This window comes from Bactrocera tryoni, unplaced genomic scaffold, assembly GCF_016617805.1.
Source record: "Bactrocera tryoni isolate S06 unplaced genomic scaffold, CSIRO_BtryS06_freeze2 scaffold_370, whole genome shotgun sequence".
NCBI lineage: Eukaryota > Metazoa > Arthropoda > Insecta > Diptera > Tephritidae > Bactrocera > Bactrocera tryoni.
The window spans coordinates 1-6,428 of record NW_024396078.1 but is presented as its reverse complement, the minus strand read 5'-3'; the positions used below and the strand labels follow the sequence as shown (position 1 = coordinate 6,428).

The 6,428-nt window shown below is 38.0% G+C and overlaps 1 pseudogene; it reads left to right on the top strand.

Annotated features, from left to right (window-relative positions):
* Positions 1 to 4,760: 4,760 nt before the first annotated feature.
* On the top strand, positions 4,761 to 5,772 carry LOC120781149 (annotated as a pseudogene).
* Positions 5,773 to 6,428: the final 656 nt, after the last annotated feature.

The window sequence follows — 6,428 nt, the reverse complement described above, 5'->3', positions numbered from 1 at the left end:
TTAATTTACACAAGTTTGTTGGTAAAGCTGTTAGAGCAGCAAGGGAAGCGGTGACAATCGGCGCTCGCTCGCTTTTTTTTTCGGCACAGCTCGGATTTTCTACCAACAGTACAATGTTATGACGCTTTGTCGCCGCGTCGGTCCGTCGGTCCGTCGGTCCGTCGACACATCGACTCTTTGATAAAACGTGAGTTTCGCCCTTGGTTGTATGTGTCAACGGAAATGTAGCATGATGTGCTGAACACAATGAACGCGAGAGACTGCAAACGACATCTGTCAAATATTAAAATACACACGTTATTATGGATACAGTTATTTTGACAGCTGCATGACTACACGACTGCATGCCGACAGTTGTCGCTCTCGCTAACTTCAATATATTTTTATATTTGCAAACGAAAGTAGAGTTGACAGTAGAGAGATGAGGTAGAGTGGTGATGCCACTAATATGTAAAATGTAAAATTATTCAAAGCTCTAACAAACCTGACGTTATTTGACAAATAAAAGCGTAAAATAGCTCTATTATATCATTTGTAATAACAATTGATAATTTAAAGCAAATAAATTTACCTATTTACTAGTTTTTTGCATAAAAAATTCCACGTTGAACAAGATATTAAAATTTCATTGAAGTGCAAAGTATTAGTATGGCCACAACAAAGTTGTGTACATGCAAAATGGAGAGCTGTGTTGTCTTGTATACATGCCGGCCATTGTTATGTTGCTGCCTTCTCATAAATGTTCATGTAGTAGGATTCACAACGCCATTTTCAGTTCACTGTCGTGCTGCAGCAGTCTGTCGCGCTCATTGTGTTCAGCACACAATGTACATATTTACATACATACATACAAATGTTGCATGTTGACAAATTTACAAACATTGTGCGTATGGTCTGTCATATTTGTTTACATGCACACATAATTATATGAGCATATGTGCGACCGCTAGATCTTTTAAGATGATATCAAAACTTTTAATGCAAATACATGAATTTAAAACTAATTACCTTAAACATATATTAATTAGTTGGGTAATAATACAAAAATATATCGAAAACACTCCAGCTCTGAATGTATTCGACGCTGTACCCGCCGGAGGAAGCAGAGGAAGAGGAAGACCTCCACTCCGTTGGAAAGACCAAGTGGAGAAGGACCTGGCTTCGCTTGTAATATCCAATTGGCGCCACGTAGCGAAAAGAAGAAACGACTGGCGCGCTGTTGTTAACTCGGCTATAATCGCGTAAGCGGTGTCTACGCCATTTAAGAAGAAGAAGAATAATACAAAATATACCAATAATTGCTATATGGGCAATTGCTATTCGAACTTCTTCACGGTCGGGTAATGGAACGTCTGCTCCATCGTCATCGATTGGGGAATCGGGTTCTCCTTTTCCTGGTGTTGTGCGTTCACTGCCATTCAGCAGGCTGGAGAAGTGTTCCCTCCATAATTTAACTATGCTCTGGGCATCAGTGACTAGATCACCTTTGGGGGTTTTACAAGAGTATGCTCCGGTCTTGAAACCTTCTGTAAGCCGCCGCATTTTTTCGTAGAATTTTCGAGCATTACCCCTGTCGGCCAGCTTATCAAGCTCTTCGTACTCACGCATTTCGGCTTCTTTCTTCTTCTGTCTGCAAATGCGTCTCGCTTCCCTCTTCAACTCTCGGTATCTATCCCATCCCGCACGTGTAGTGGTCGATCGTAACGTTGCGAGGTAGGCAGTCTGTTTTCTCTCCGCTGCGACACGGCACTCTTCGTCGTACCAGCTGTTCTTTTGCACTTTCCGAAAACCAATGGTTTCGGTTGCAGCTGTACGTAAGGAATTTGAAATGCCGTCCCACAGTTCCCTTATACCGAGTTGTTGACTAGTGCTCTCAGAGAGCAGGAGTGCAAGCCGAGTAGAAAATCGTTCGGCTGTTTGTTGTGATTGCAGCTTCTCGACGTCGAACCTTCCTTGTGTTTGTTGGCGTGCGTTTTTTGCTGCACAGAGGCGAGTGCGAATCTTAGCTGCAACAAGATAGTGGTCCGAGTCGATGTTAGGACCTCGGAGCGCACGCACATCTAAAACACTGGAGACGTGTCTTCCATCTATCACAACATGATCGATCTGGTTGGTAGTTTTTCGATCCGGAGACAGCCAGGTAGCTTGATGAATCTTCTTATGCTGGAATCTAATACTACAGATAACCATATTTCGGGCCCCGGAAGTCAATCATCCTCAACCTGTTTGGGGATGTTTCGTCCTGGAAGCTGAATTTACCGACCGTAGTGCCAAAGGTACCTTCTCTGCCCACCCTGGCGTTAAAGTCGCCAAGCACGATTTTGACATCGTGGCGGGGGCAGCTCTCATAAGCGCGCTCCAAGCGCTCATAGAAGGCATCTTTGGTCACATCGTCCTTCTCTTCCGTCGGGGCGTGGGCGCAAATCAGCGATATGTTGAAGAACCTCGCTTTGATGCGGATTGTGGCTAGACGTTCATTCACCGGAGTGAATGATAGTACTCGGCGACGGAGTCTCTCTCCCACCACGAATCAACACCAAACTTGCGCTCCTTTATATGGCCACTGTAGTAAATGTCACAGGACCTACTCGTCTCTGTCCTTGTCCCGTCCATCGCATTTCTTGGACGGCGGTGATGTCAGCCTTTATTTTTGCGAGGACATCAACCAGCTGGGCAGCGGCACCCATTCCCAATTAAGGGTCCGGACATTCCAGGTGCATGCCCTCAAATCGTAGTCCTTATTCCGTTTCCGCCATGGTCGTCATCAAAGGGGGTCTCTCATCCGAGGCTGTGTTTTCCTTTTCATTGGTATTGTTTTTTACGTGGCGGGTCCCAAGCCCAGCGCACAACCCTATGTAGGGAATGTTTCGCCTTCTCACATTAGCTCACCTTCGAACGGATGTTCTTAGGCTACCCAGAGGATACTTGGTCAAAGACCGGAAGTCGTGAGCTGCTTGAGCCATGTGTAAAAGAATCGTTTCTGGCCACTCCCAAGTGAATGGCGATCAGAGAACTTTCCTCACTTGAGTGAACTTCTACACATGACTCCATCCTCCACATATACTCTATTATATATGTTTAATATTTTTATGGAGTCATCATGAAATACATACTATGTATGTAGGTAAATTTTAATATACATACATATATACTTACTTATATACTAAGTATATGCTTTGATACCAAATACATATATACCGATCATATATAAATTATATGCCGAGTCGGTTGCGCATAGAAAATAAACGAATCTGTTCTGTAGGCGTACATTTCTTTACATTGAAATTAGCATAATATTTCTCATTTAACACCGAAAATGCTCAGATCTGCATGCATTATTACCTAAATATTTAATTAATGTAGGTTTAATAAGTTATATATTTACATATTTATTTGCTGGGCTTTATATGTATGTTTGATGACATTTTAAAAGACCAAGCGGTCGCGCATATTTACGTACAAATTAATTCCCGCAACGAGGGAATTTTTAAAAAAATATATGTTTTACGAAAGTATGAAATAAGAACACGTGTGGTTCTAGTGGATTGCTAGATACGAATCAAATCTATATTTCTGAAATACCACTATATATACATTTTGGTTTTATTTACTTAAAGTTAAAGCTGAAGTGTAAGCATCAGCTTGATTGAATACAGAACGAAGAGTTAATTACAATTTTAGCTGTGACAGCAAATTTCAGCAGAACGTTAAGTGTTCTGATTTCTTTACGATTGTTATTGTTATGCCTTCTTGTGAGGGCGAGCGATATTGTTTTGATAATAATGGATTCTTGGAGTCAGAACGGAAAACGCATATCGAATTCTTAAATACAGGTAAGCCTCACACAACGCGGTTTCCTATAACGCGTTTTCGCTCCAACGAGGTTACCAAATTGCGTACTTTTTCTTACAACGCGATTTTTACGAAAATTTTTTCAAATATTTATTATTTTAATTTGAAAAAGGTGTTCTTGCCCAAATAAAATTCTCTGCATTTTGTCCATACTTTGATTCCTATCTTTTTTATAGCACTGCCACCCTAACTCGAACATGTGTTTACAAAGTGACAAACGAATACGTAAATTAAAAAAAGGGGGTTCCCCGCGGTTCTAACATCACACAACGATTTACGCTATTTTCATTTGGTGTAATAATTTTTTTTGTTAGTTTGTTGTCGGCATTGCAAATAAAAGCATTAATCTAAAGCATGTAAAAAAATTTGAAAAAATGTTCAGTCTAATTCCTGTTAAATTATAAAAAATGTGTAAAGCAGTTGTTGTTTTTTTCGTAAAAAAGTTTTGATAAAATTAATTTAAGGCGAATAAGTAAGTTTCGTTTAAACCTTATTTATATTTATGTAACTTTATTTAAATGCAAATAAACTTTTTAATTTAGCCACAAAAATGCCGAATGAAAAAAAACGCCGTTAAAACGAAAATTTGTATCCATTGAATTAAAAATATAAATTTTGGATCGACTTCAAAATCAAGAGAGGATAAGTGATATTGCCAGACATTTTAACTTAAATGAGTCAACAATAAGAACTATCAAACAAAACGAAGAAAAAATTAGAAGTTCGGTAGCATCTGGGTCCTCTGTAGTCGCGAAAGTAACTGCTCATCCTAGACCGCAGATAATGGAGAAAATGGAGCAATCGCTTATGGTGTGGATAGAAGACATGACAAAAAAACGAATGCCCTTAGATGGGAATGTAATTAAGCATATGCACTAAAAATATTGAATTTTTTCAAGGAAACATAACAATCGTCAATCGATGAAGACAATCGTCAATTCGTAGCTAGTAATGGATGGTTTGGAAAATTCAAAAAAAGACATGCATTTCACATTTTAAAAATACAGGGAGAAAGTGCATCCGCAGACGCAGATGCAGCAGAAAAATATCGAAAAAAGTTCGAAAAAATTATACAAGAAAATGGTTATTTACCTGAACAAGTGTTCAACGCAGATGAGACAGGCTTTTGGTGGAAAAAAATGCCTTCAAAAACTTTTCGAAAAACGAAAAAAGAGCTCCTGGCTTTAAAGTTTCGAAAGATCGAATAAAATTATTGCTGTGCGGTAATGCGTCTGGTGATTTTATGACCAAGCCAATGTTTATTAACCGATCATTAAATCCAAGATGTATGAAACAATGCAATAAAAACAACCTTCCAGTGTATTGGAGAGCCAACAAAAAATCATGGATGACTGCCAGTTTATTTAATGATTGGTTTTATCATTGCTTTGTTCCAGGCGTAGAAAATTATCTAAAAAAAGAACTTAGCATTTTAAGTTTTACTACTTTTAGATAATGCGCCATCCCATTCGACTGATTTAAGTCATCCTAATGTTCAAATCGAATTTTTACCGCCCAACACCACATCGCTATTACAGCCTTTAGATCAGGGCATAATAGCAGCATTCAAAGCTTACTACACTCGGAAAACCTTTGAGGTAATATTAGAGAAGATGGAGTCAGCAAATATTACGGTTAAAGAAGTCTGGAAACAATTTACAATTTTAAATTCCGTTGAAATTGTTGATGCGCCACTTAAAGAAATTCGTCCTTCAATACTAAAAACTTGCTGGAAAACCCTAATACCGGAAATAGACGTTCAGGGCACTGTTTCTACACCAATAGAAGATTAATATAGGAACATAGTGACATTGGCGCATGCAGTAGAAGGTGATGGATTTGATAAAATAACAATGGCTGATATTCAAGAATTTATTGCGGACGACGAAATAAACGAAGCAGATTTGGTGACAATGACAAATGAAGAATCAGTTGGAGGTAGCTCTGGCGATCTTTCCAATGTTGAAAATAAAAACTTTTCACTAAAAAACATCGAGAAAGTTTTAACTATGGCAAAGCAGTTAGAAGAATATATTTTGGAGAACGACCCTTTAAGTGACAGAGCAGAAATATTTAAACGAAATCTTCAAAACAATTTAGCTCCCTATCAAGAAATTTATAAAGATTTGCGAAATAAGAGAAAATAAACTTCAATGCACGATTTTTTCAAACCAATAATCGTCGAAAGAATGCCCGAATCTGATAGTGGATCAAGCTCAGATTTTGAACAAGTACGAACAAAACGTTCGAAACAAATCAGTTATCGTTCTATTATAGCTTTAATTTATTAAATCTTTCAACTTGAATATTTTACGTAGAATTGAAATTTTATTTAATTTTGTTTTGTTTTGTTTTTGTATAAATAAATGGAGTGTTGTTAAATTACATAATATATATGTTCTTAGGACTCAACAATTAAATACACAAAATTATATTAAGCACATATTTTTACTATACAAATTCCAATATTTTATTGAACATTTTTTTACTTTGGAACCAAACTCTGATTTTTGTATGGAGTTAGTGTCTCCTATACCGCGATTTCCTATAACGCGGTGTATTTCAAGAACCTATTC